Here is a 13,256-nt window from a genome sequence, read left to right as displayed (position 1 = left end):
AAGGACTTACAACTAGCATATACAACTATATACTGGGGCTTTGGGGAGGGAAAAAGTAAATAAATAAAAATAAATCTTTAAAAAAAGATAATTCTGCTAATCTTGTCCTCCTATGTGTCAACTGAACACCTTACCACCAAACACATCCCCACTGGCATTGTAAATCCATGAGTCATGAAGAGGAAAGGGTAGGTGGCTGTGGATGGAGACAGACTACTAAACTTCTCTAAGCCATTTTAGAGCTGTGTGAACTTAGGTAAATTACTTGGTGCTTCCATTTCCTCATGTACACTAGGGATAATAATAGCAACTACCTCATGGGGTTATTGTAAGGATTTAATGAGATTATCCATGTAATGTGTTAGACATAATGGTAAGTACGTAGAAAATATCCAATAAATGTTATTTTTAATTTCAGTTTATTGCTGTTGGTGGTGGTGGTGGTGTTATTGTTATTGCTATTGAACATTTCAAAGCACATGAGTTCCATGGTGCTAATTGTACATAAGTATACATTATAGTTTAAATTCATTTGGCATTGGTACATATTGGCTTTAAAACTCAGATCCACAAGGTACATAGAATCCAGAGAAGCTAACACACCTTCACGAAAGTGCAAGGGAGGCAGTAAACTTCCATTCTCAGAGCCGCTTCACACATCAGACACTTAAATCAGCCAACACAGCTGACATATGTCCAGTAAATAACTTATTGGTGCTCACTGTGACTTTTCAATCTGCTTGATTTTCAATCTGCTTATCTTCTCTTCTACTGATGAAGCCTAAACAGATGTTTAGTAATAACGAGTATGGGTATATTTCAAGACATGAAAAAGATGGTCTCCCCTTAACAAATCCAGAGTGTAGCCATTTATCTCTTTTTGCCTTTTGGGAGAAAAAGAAAGAGGAGTTAAAAGAATTTTCTGTTTTGTTTTAATTTTTCCTTTCTTTATAAAATAAAACGTTATTGGTTTTACACTTCAGAAATCAAAGGGATTAATAATTCCCTAATAGTTTAAAGTATCAATATCTATTTCAGATCATCCTCATACCAACTTCAAGTGCATATCTGTACAACCTGCATGCAATTAATAATTGTTCACTCCTCTTTAGCTTGGCTGTGTAACCTAGCTGAGAAGTATATCTTAAGATGGATGAGAAAAGAGAATATTCCAATTACTTCTTTACGTTTTAGTAGAAGCAGTAACTAAAGTAGCAAACTAAAGAATTTACATTAATTCTATTAAAAACACCTATTCCTGGGCAACGCCTCTAAGTGATTCTGATTCACTAAGACTGGGGTAGGGTCCAGGAATCTCTGTTTTTAACACTCTTTCTGGTGATTCTTATGATCTGAAACATTAGGGACATTGATCATCTGCTGTTTTTGCTTGCCTAACATCTCTTCCTTCTTCTGATAAGGTCACTTCAATTTTTTTTGAGAAAGCACTCCTCCTCAACTCTCAGTCTCTGTAGGTGGTTGGGGTTGATTCCACCACGAGCTCCCTAGGGGGTTTACATCCCAGGCCTGCTCAATCATTGTAATCAAATGTTCGCTATCTCTGGTTACGCTCATTGGTTCAGAGATAGGTGTGAAACTTAATCCTTGGATGTTGAAAACATTGGAAAGAAGTGCTTTCTTTCCTCTGGGTTTAGAAAAATGTATCCACCTGAAAAAGAAGCCAACAAAGTGATGGACTAAATGGAGAAAGAGAATCAAGATGACCTTGTTTAGATTCCTAGATCTAGACGATTTTTGTATTGTTTGTTTTAGGTAAAAACACAACCCATAATGACGGAAAGCAGAGAAACAAAATGGAAACATAACTCAAGGTTTACAAATTCAGATGGAAATGTAAAAAATTTAAGCTATATGACCCATTAATGACTGTTTTCTAAGAGTTTATTAAATGAGTCATAGGAAGCTATGGTGATCAGATATACAACATAAGAATGAGAGTGTATTGTGGTTTTTATAGAATTTTTCAAGCAAGATAATTGCATTTAAAATGAAATGACTAATTATCTTGGTCCTAAAATGGCACCTAAAATGTGCCATTTCTAACTACATTAGAAACATACGTACATACATACACATAATAACAGAGGCTCCAAACACGTGAAGCAAAAACGGATAGAAATGAAGAGAGAAATACACAATTCAATAATAATAATATAATACTTTATATTCTAATAGATAGAACAACTGGATAAAAGATCAACAATAAAATAGAAGACTTAACACTGTAAACCAAAAAGACCTAACAGACGTCTATAGAACATTCTACACAACAAGAACAGAATACACGTTCTTCTCAAGTAATCATGGAACATTCTCCAGAATAGACCATATGTTAGGCCCTAAAACAGGTCTAAATAAATTTAAAAGGATTGAAATAATATGAAGCATAATCTCCAACAACAATGGATTGAAATTACTAACAGAAAGAAATTTGGGAAATTCACAAATATGTGGAAAATAAACAACACAGTCCTAAATAATCAATGGGTAAAAGACTAAATCAAAAACAAAATTTAAAAGTACTTTGAGGGGGGCCGGCCATATGGCCTAGTGGTTAAGTTTGGCGTGCTCTGCTTCAGCAGCCTAAGTTCACGGATTCGGGTCCCAGGCACAGACCCACACCACTTGTCGGCAGCCATGCTGTGGCAGCAACCTACATACAAAATAGAGGAAGACTGGCACAGATGTTAGTTCAGTGACAATCTTTCTCAAGCAAAAAGAGGAAGGCTGGCAACAGATGTTAGTCCAGGGCAATCTTCCTCAGCAAAAAAAAAAAAGCTTTGAGATGAATGAAAATAAAAACAGAACATACCGGGGCCAGTCCTGTGGCCAAGTGGTTAAGTTCACATGCTCCGCTTCGGCAGCCCAGGGTTTCGCCAGTTCGGATCCTGAGTGCAGACATGGCACCACTCATCAAGCCACGCTGAGGTGGCATTCCACACTCCACAACTGGAAGGACCCACAAATAAAATATACAACTGTGTACTGGGGGAATTTGGGGAGAAAAATGAAAAATAAAATCTTAAAAAAAAAAAACAGAACATACCAAAATGTATGAATTGCAGCTAAAACAGTGCTTAAAGAGAAGTGTATAGTAGTAAATACCTGCTAAAAAAGAAAAGTCTCAAATCAATAACCTAATTTTACACTTTAAGAAAGTAGAAAGATAAGAGGATTCTAAATGCAGAAGCAGCAGAAAGAAGAAAATAATAATGATTAGAGCAAAAATAAATGAAATAGAGAATAGAAAAATGTAAGATCAATGAAAGTTGGTTCTTTGAAAACATCACCAAAATTGGCAAACTTTTTAGCTAAACTACCAAGAAAAAAGCAGATTCAAATTACTAAAATAAGTAATATTTTCAAATAAATAATGTTTCTGATCTTATGGAAATAAGAATGATTATAAGGGAATGCTGTGAATTGTGGTATTCCAACAAATTAGATAACCCAGTTGAAATGGACAAATGCCCAGAAGGATACAAACTACCTAAACTGACTCAAGAAGAAATAGAAAATGTGAATAGGCCTATAACAAGTAGAGACTGAATTAGTGATCAAAAACATCCCACAAAGAAAAGCCCATATGACTTCATTGGTGAATTCTACCAGACATAAAGAGGAATTATCACCAATCTTTCACAAACTCTTTCAAAATATAGAAAAGGAGGAGACACTTTCAAACTCATTCTATGAAGTCAATATTACTCTGCTACTAAAACCGAAGACATCATGAGAAAACAAAAAGTTCCTCAACAAAATACCAGCAAACCAAAGTCAGCAACATATGAACAAGATTGTACATCATAATCAAGTGGAATGTATTCCAGTAATGCAACGTTAGTTCAATAGATGAAAATCAATCAATGTAATACACCATATTAATAGAATAAAGGACAAAACCACATGATTATATCAAATGATGCAGAAAAACGTATTTGACAAAATTCAACACTCTTTCAGGATAAAAACACTCAACAAACTAGGAATGGAAGGGAACTTACCCAACCTGATAAAGGGCATTTATGAAAAACCCACAGCCAACATCATACTTAATGGTGAAATCATTTTGCAGAGTTTAATTTCCTCTTAGAATACACAGAAAATGCTGCAAACCCTAGACTTTTTTAGGTCAACAGTTGGATTTTATTCTGATCTTGATGAGAAGTCATTAGAAGAATTTCAAGAAAAGGAAGGTTATGATTTGATTTTTATTTTTAAAAAGCACTCTGAGGGGTCAGTCCCATGACCAAGTGGTTAAAGTCCCATGCGCTCTGCTTCGGTGGCCTGGGTTCGCAGGTTTGGATCCCAGGTGCGGACCTGTTCCAATCATCAGCCATGCTGTGGAGGCATCCCACATACAAAATGGAGGAATATTGGCACAGATGTTAGCTCACAGCTGATCTTGCTCAAGCAAAAAAGAAGGAAAAAGAGAAGGATTGGCAACAGATTTTAGCTCAGGGCAAATCTTCCTCACACACACAAAAAAAGCACTCTGGCTACCCATAGCCATTCCATTGGGATTCCATTTCTACTGGAGGTAGGGAACAGGAGGGAATCCTGGTATAGTTAGCAGATTATGAAATGGTCTAGAAGAGAGACTCTGGGTAGCTTGGTCTAAAGGGTAGTAGTAGAAACAGAGAAAAGTGGAAGTTTTCAGAATACTTTTAGAGGCAAAATCAGCAGGACTTACTAAGGGTTTAGATGTGAGGATAAATGAAGAAAGAAGATGAATCAATGTGGACTCCTAGATTTTTGGTTTAAGCAACTGGGTAGATAGTGATGTCATATACTGAGAAAAAGACCCAGTAGATTTGGACCTGAGAAGGACAAGTAAAACTTCTAGTTTGGGCACATTACATTGGAGATATCTCTTTAAAATCAATGGGGAGATGTCAAATAGGGACCTGGATTTGTAATTTGGAGCTCAAGGAGAGGTGAGAGATGAACATAAAGATTTGGAAATCATCAGCATACAAATAGTATTTAAAGCCACGGGACTGCATAAGTTTGATTGGAAAAAACTGTATAGATAGAGAAAAGAAGAGAGACCAAGACAGAGCCCTGGAGGGGTTCAGGGAGAGGAGAAGGTGGAGCCCAGGCAGGAAACCACCAAGAAACAGCCAAAGAAATAGGAGGAAACCAGGAGAGTATGGTGTCAAGGATTCCAAGAAAAGTAACTGTTTCAAGAAGGAAGATGAATAAATCCCAGGGATCTGCTGTACAACATTGTGCCTATATGGATAACAACACTGTATTGTACACTTAAAAATCTGTTAAGAGGGTTGGTCTCATGTTAGGTATTCTTACCACAATAAAAAAATTTTTTAATAAATAAATATATATTTTTTAAAAGAGAAGTGGTGATCAACTTTGCTGAATACTGCTGAGACGGCAAGCAAGCAAGGAATGGCAGAATGGCTATTAGTGTTTGGAATATACTGGTCATTAGTAATCTTGACAAGTGCAAAGTCAATGAAGTTGTAGGGACAGGTGTCCATTTGAGGTAGATTAGGAGAGAATGTAAGTTGAAAAAGTAAGGGAAGCATCTCCAGATAACTCTTTGAAGAAAACTTTTATGAAGAGGAGCAGAGAAATGGAACAGTAATTCCAAGAACATATGGATCTGAGAGAGAGAGGATAATGATTGAAACTAAGTCACTGGAAAGGATCCGGAACACAATGTTGGCCTTTGACCAGGTTGTCTTTTGACCGGGGCCAAGCCTCATCATTCATAGCAATGAGAAGGAAGTCGAAGAGGAGAAGTAATGATTCGAGTAGGCTGGCAGTTTTCATGGGGGAAGATGAGGCTGTTCCTGTCCAATTGCTTCTACTTTCCTGATAAGTATAAGATAAGCTTATAGTGAGCAGTGAGGGGAGGGGAGAGGCTGAGTAATGTAAGAGTTTCAAAGAGAAGGAGTGAAATGATGATTTGGAAATTGTGGACTGAATTGTGTCTCGCCAAAATTCATATGTTGAAGCCCTAACCCCCAATGTGACTGTATCTGGAGATAGGGTCTTTAGGAGGTAATTAAGGTTAAAAGAGGCCATAAAGGTGGGGCCGTAACTTGACAGGCCTGTGGCCTTATAATAAGAGAGAGAGAAAATTTCTGCCATGTGAGAATGCAGCAAGAAGGTGGCCATCTGCAAGCCACGAAGAGGGCCTTCACCAGAAACTAGAGTCGGCTGGCATTGATCTTGGACTTCCCTGCCTTTGGAAGTGTGAGAAATAAATCTCTGTTGTTGAAGTCAACAAATATACCAGTCCATGGTATATTTGTTATGGAAGCCTGAGCAGACTAAGGAATTTAGGATGGTGAAAATATTGTTAAGGTTTAGTATGATTCTGGACCTGTTGAATGCCCGTCTGAGACTTGCAGCAGTGGAACTGAAAGGGAAACCAGGACACACAGTTGTGGTTTTTTTTTTTTCTGCCATTTCAGCTCTCAGATGCCAACATAGGGTAATAAGACAGATGGGTTTAACTCAGGCCATGACTTTCGAGGCAAGTCCAGCTGAGAGAAGCAGATAGAGAATTAAGGGTATTCACGAGACAGTGTTTAAATCAGAAGAGAGTAAAATATTGAAGATGGCAACTTTAAAAATAAGTTTCTCTGTCTCCTCTCTGATATCAAGATGAGCTTTCTTAAGAAAGATTAGGCTACATGGTCATCACCCATATTTTCAGTGCAGTGTATAAAATTTTGAACCCATTACCATATCAATGTCAAATAATGCCAGTACAACTGGTAGTGCATCACTTTTAAATAATCATTCACGCAATTCATGTGTATTGTGCTCTGCAGACTTTCAAATAAACTGGTGATCCAGGTAGGCAAGAATCAGATGAGTACATATTTGTTTAAGAAACTCTCTCAAAATGGTAAGTCTATCTCCTCACCCATTCAGTTTTTCATTTCTACCAATATTTTCTCTCCAGAGCTTGATATGTTTGATCTCAGACTAGTATGAACAAGCATAAGAGGAAGTGAGATTTTACAGATGAAATTTTGCCTTGGAAATTAAACTATGTCTAGTCTTCCTTCCTGTCCAAATTTTAAGCTAAAATCCTCAAAATGAAAATGATTTCTAGACTCCATGTATGCCCTAATCCTAAATTCTTCCTGAATTGTGAAGTGGAAAATTAAATCATTTTTGTTGGAAAACTCCCTGTTCAATGGGTCCAGATCAGCACTCAGATGATGTCAGCAAATGTTACATTTTTTTCCAATTATGAAATGAATTATGGGGCGCTAGCTAACCACAGTCAGTCATTAAATAAAGCTATTTTGGCTGATACATTGTTGTCCTGCCAGAAAACACAGGTGTTTTGTTTTTAAAGAATTTTTAAAACATTGCTTTAAAAAAAGATTGCATTAACAATCCTTCAGCACAAGCAATATAGGAGCATAAATAAGAAGGTGCTATTCGTAGGGAATTTGTGTGGCAAGAGTAGAGATTGTGTTTTCACATATGAAATAAAGAGCTGCTTTATGTCCAAGGAATTGAAACATTTGGTCTATGATGTCTGAAGACAGTGATATATGACCATGCATATTTAAACACATCTATACACATAGTCTTAAGAGTTAAAGGAAAGGCACCTTATAAACATAAATTGTTATTATTATTAAGAAGAAGCTTTCTTGGACTGGGATTTTCAAGGAATGTTAGTTCATTTGTTCTCAAAATGATGGCATGTACATCTGTCAATATCAAATATGTACTTGTTGATAGTCAAACTAGAGCTGCACTTTCATTTGGAGGTAGCTCTCTGAAAGACAAACGAGCATAAAACTTTTTAATTGTCCTGATAGTCGTAATGATCATTTTTAATCATTTTGCACTTTCAGTAATATCCTTACATTTATCTCTTTTCTCTCCCCTTCAATTTACTGTCTTCAATCTCCATATCTCTGAATCACTCCTAAACAAAGCAGCTGCTTCCAGTTGATTCATCCAAGGAATTTGGTTATCTCATCCAAACTATGACATCTTGAATCATGCATTAATGGCATGCTTATGGAATGAAGCAGTTTTCTGTTTCAAAATGACTTTCTTTCTCTGTGTGTGCAAGAGAGTATAAATGTCGCATATCTATAGTCCTCAGAACTCAAAAACTAATGCAACAATCAACTTCTCATCTGTGTTAAAAATATGCTTAAAAAAACAGTAATCTTTTGACAAGCGTACCTCAATAAATGGTTGCTGGAAATAATTCTTTGAAATAATAATTGAAATAAATGTTGAAAATGGTATTTTAAATATATTCTGAAATCATTTCCCAAGACCTAAATTGCCCAGATTTTATTTCAAAGTTCTACATGCTTTTATTGCAGACTCTAGAAAGATCCCTTCCTCAAAATAATTGTGGATGTCTCTTTTTTGAATGCTGATATATACAATTCTTCAATTCTCAAGAGTGTCTTAAAAACATATTTTAATTAACAGCACACTCAGAATTTCATTAATTATTTATTCACAAATGTGTGGAACTCACTTGGGGTACAAAAACTTTTTAAAAATACTGATAGGACTTAAATTATTTATGAAACAATGACTTCATGCAAAATTGAAAGATTCTATAATAGTCTGGTAGAGGGAATTATGAGTTAGCTATTGTTCAACTAAATGTTAGGGATAATTTGTAAAATGAGACAATTCAGATCAATGAGCAGATTTTATACTAAGGTGACATGATTTTTTAAAAAAACATTATGAACATATAACTCTCCTACATCACTTTATTCTTTCAAGTTTAAATGTGGGCAGTTCTGTTATCAAGAATAATTAAGGAATATGTTGTGCTGTTAATCAAAGGTTCAGATTTAATGATTAGTTTAACAAAATTTTTATATAGAAATATATAAATAGATACATAATAGATATATAACATATAGATACACATGTATACTGACTTTCAAGAATTTCAGTGCCCAGTTGAGCCACTGAAAGTTATTTAACCACAAAGAGGTGGTTAAACACCATCATTATGGCATTCTAGAACTTAATCTACATGTTTGACAAGGTGTCTAAGGAAAAAGGCAAGTGTAATTCTTGCCTGTGATGCCTAAAACTTTGTTCCTAGATAGAAAACGCCTCTTACTCCCTATTCCACTCACCACCACCGGCCCTAAGCAGGAAATAGGAACTGGATTCCCACAGTTTTTACCCAATGATGGTAGCCTTTGTGGCCTGATGATCCCCTTGAGCAGAGGCTGGGGATAAACTCCAGGAGGCTGAAGGGTGTGATGGAGGGACCAGAGGTCCTTCTCAAAATTCTAGGGAAATCTAGGGGCGAGGCAGGGGTGGGGGAGGACACAGAATACCTTCAATAACTACCTGAAGATAAATTTGCTGACTGATAAATTAGAGTGAGATTATTCACATAACAAAGCGATTACAAAGGGTCCGGGGGACTTTCGAAGAAACACCTTTTCCAGCATTTGCTTATAACTCTTTAAATAATCAACAAAGAAAGAAATGAAAAGCTGAAATGTTATAAGCTACTGATGATTTTCAAAAGTGGAGGTTCACATATCTATTTTATTTTTTTTTGATATAAAACTATGCGTTGACCACTATTCACCAGTATTTACAATAAAGTAAACAACATACAGTTGGGTAACATTCTGATTACTACAAAGTTATTGTTTTTCCAGGCTTCTGCTGAAATAATAACCCAAATACTGAAAAGATTGAACCTACATGTAAGAAATGAGTTGGGGGTAGAGAAAAAACATGTAGATCAATAGTTTAGATTACAAATTTTGTTCGCCCTTTGTTCCAGCAGGTCCTAAATTGCCAACATCTCTAACCATCTGACTAGGTTTCCATGAGCAAAGTCTTAGATACTGATCTTTTAGTCAATATAGCACAGGAATTTCAACTTCTTGTAAAAGAATGGTTCACAAGAAGGAACCTTTAAATGTCCATTCAACTAAGTCTTGTTTGGCTAATTAACACCAGGATTTGTCTATTTTTCTCATCTGGGTGGGAAGGTTGTTAATAGCAATAAAATTTTACCATCAGGGGTTTTGCAAATAAACTTGCATTTGTTTGACTGTAAATAGAAATATGGATTCTGATATGGGTGCTTTTAAATTGTCCAAGTTATGTTATATTTAAATTGTTCAATTAATTACAAAATCATCTATTTCACTTGAAAGATTAAGGCTTCAGGAAAAACTTTCGATTTAACTTGAAGTGATTTACTTCTTAGATTGCTCAGAATGATGGCATCCCAGAAATGTGGGCTTCCCCATGGCTGTGAAATGGTGTTTTTGTTTTGGTGAATGTTTAAAAAAAGAAAGAAAGAAGTGAAAACTATTTACATATGTATTTTATGCATACACACACACAAACAAATAAACAAAAAACCCAGAATGGTGCTTAAGCACATATGAGTTAAACAATTCTGATTGAGTAATGATCTTGGAGATGTTCCCCAACGTTTAGAAAAGCTGTTCTTTAATACAAAGAAAATAATATACCCTAGTATCAAATGTTCTTTTCTGATAAAGGAAGAAACTAAGAAAACTTTATTTATTTGTTCAAAGTAACCAGGGTTATAGATGCAAAAAGACCCCAACTCCCCCAATACTACTTCAAAATGAACATATCAAACTTGATTTTCATTAGAATGTAGTCATTTCTTCGCCCTGATAAATCAAAACACCAAGACCTGGGTTTTATATATTATATATAGCAATGCAAACAATTGTTAAGCTTCATTTTCCAGGCAGGAATGCCAAGTTCGTCTCTCTTCATAAAAAGGAGTTACAATGTGGGAACACCACATATTTGCCTCTTTTGCCAGCACCAAGCCTACCTCATCGGCATCTTTGCGTTTCCTGAGAAACATTAATCCTCCACTGCTCTGTGAGGCACTCATTATTCTCTTCGGGATCACGATCTCGGGCAAAGCTTCTTGATTTGTCAGCAACATCTCTTGTCTTTGATTTGCTATCATAAGATTCACTGTCAGATAAAGATTTTTGTACCACCTTTTTCTTTACCAGTTCTTTGAGAATTAATAAATATTTCAATTAACTCTGGACAATTGACACTTTCTTCAGGTTCCCAATATTGTCAGAGTTTGTATTACCTTCCACTTCAGGAAACATTCCGCCTTCCCATCCACTACATATCGGTCCTGTGCTTTTTCCAATACAAATTCTTCAGGCTCTGCCTCTTCAATTTTTTTACTCTTTCCATTCTGTTTCTTTCCCATTTTTTGCAACATAGTTTTATTGAAGGCCATTTTTATTGCAAACTTGAAGAGCAATTATTCGCTGCCTACGAGCTGCCCCCAGGGTCTGTGCATCTCTGGCCCTGCATGCCTCAAGCTAGAGCTCCATTTTATTTTTAATTTTTGCTACTGGACATTTTATTTTTAACTTTCATGTTTCAGGCTGTAAGATACAATCCCAACGTCCTGGCAAAGCGGGACATAAGGGCTGCCGGAGGTCTCACCAACATCTCTCCCTCAGGCCCCAGCCCCACGCCCTCCTGCCGGATCACACCTCACTGTAAACAGCGCCCAGTCATTGCCTTTCTCCACACAGGCAGAAGGGCAGAATAGAGTCTCACAGCACAAATGTCCCTCACATTTTGGGGGACAGTGGGAAAGGCACATCTTTGTGCATGAGAGCTTTCCCAACTCCTCAGCATCACCCGCCTCCCTCGCACTCATCCCAGAGGCCAAGCTCTAGCCTGGTTTCCTTTCTGACTCAAGGAGGAAAGAAGTGAAGGTGCAGACGGCTCACCATTGATTGGACAAAAGACTGAGGCATTATCTGCGTTTCACAGGAGCAGCCACATACAACTGCTCTCCTTTTCTCATTAGGACGTCTTTGCTGAACATTTCCTGACAGAGCTGTGCTGGAAGTGACCCAGGAAATTTATCTTCCTTGTCTTTGTCCTTGTTTTATCAAGGGTCTGCTAGTGGCGGAGTGAAAACATAAGTGAACTCCTGAGGCTACATAAAACATATTTATAAGTAGGCATTTCTAGGCTGTATATCATAAGCTAGCTGCAGGCTGGAGCTGGTATAACAGTCTTTCTTTCCAGCATATCCACCATTCCACACTAAAATCCCTCAGCATTTGGTACCACGTGACTGTGCAAGAAGTGCAGGAAAAGATATGTGCCTCCATTCAACTGGCATATTTTCTAAAAACATTTGACCCAAGGAGTTCCCCTGTGCGGGCAGGAATCTTTTAAAAGATCCTTTGCTAGGTTTTAGTCTGCTTGTGAAAATAATGGAAGCTCAACTTTAGAAAAGCCCCAAAAGCGTAAGAAGGAAAATAAAAATCATACGTCATTCCACTTAGACACAATCAATGTTAACATTTTGGGTTATTTCATTTCAATCGTGAGAGATAAGAGAGAGAGTTACCACAACTGGGATCAGATTAAACTATGCACGCATTTTTTGTAGCTTGCTTTTTTCATTTAACACTACATCATTCATTTAACATTCAATAAATATTTATTAATGAACCATTATAAATCAGAACTGCACTTCTCTGAATATTATGAGCATTTTCCAGTGATATTGAATACTCCTCAAAAGCATGATTTTTAAAAGATAAACAGTGTTCAAAAAATTTACTGTTAAATAACAGAATAAATCATTCTCTAATTTTTGAACATACGTGTTATTTTTTTGTAACAGCTTTATTAAAGTATAATAAACGGCACATGTTCAAAGTGTACAACTTGCTAAGTTTTGACCTATGAATGTACCTGGGAAACCATCATCACAATGAAGATAATGAGCACGCACTTCTACCTGGATGCCTTTCCCTCTTTATTTGCCCAGGTTACTTTACTGAGATGGAAGCTGCACACAGTAAAGGAGCTGACAAGGAACTGTGGTATGTACCCATGTCAGTCCCTGCTCTTGTAAAGATAAAAATTCCTGTAACATTTCTCCTGTTCCTGAGGCAATTTTTACTAATGACACAATATATCATCTCAAATCATCAATTCGTTATACATCCACAAAACTTAAGCTGATTTCCAATAGCTACAGTCTACTTAAAAAAAAGTTTTAAATTCCATTTCTTGTCTATCTCAAATTCCTAGAAGCAAACCAAAAATAAAAGTCTCTGAGAAATACTCACTCTTTTTTTCCAGGAATCCATTTTCTAGCGTATTCATGGAAACCGTCCATAGTACAAAGAGGAAAAGAAGTGATTAGAGGCATTTTTGGAAAGTACAAGATCAAT

The 13,256-nt window shown here is 36.5% G+C and overlaps 1 pseudogene; it reads right to left on the bottom strand.

The window, feature by feature from the left end:
• Window positions 1-10,744: 10,744 nt before the first annotated feature.
• LOC124243223 (chromobox protein homolog 3-like) lies at window positions 10,745-11,284 on the bottom strand (annotated as a pseudogene).
• Window positions 11,285-13,256: the final 1,972 nt, after the last annotated feature.

The sequence above is a fragment of the Equus quagga genome, chromosome 8 (genome assembly GCF_021613505.1).
Source record: "Equus quagga isolate Etosha38 chromosome 8, UCLA_HA_Equagga_1.0, whole genome shotgun sequence".
In the NCBI taxonomy this organism is placed as follows: domain Eukaryota; kingdom Metazoa; phylum Chordata; class Mammalia; order Perissodactyla; family Equidae; genus Equus; species Equus quagga.
Note: the sequence above shows the minus strand (reverse complement) of the source record. Positions and strands in the feature narration are given on the sequence as shown.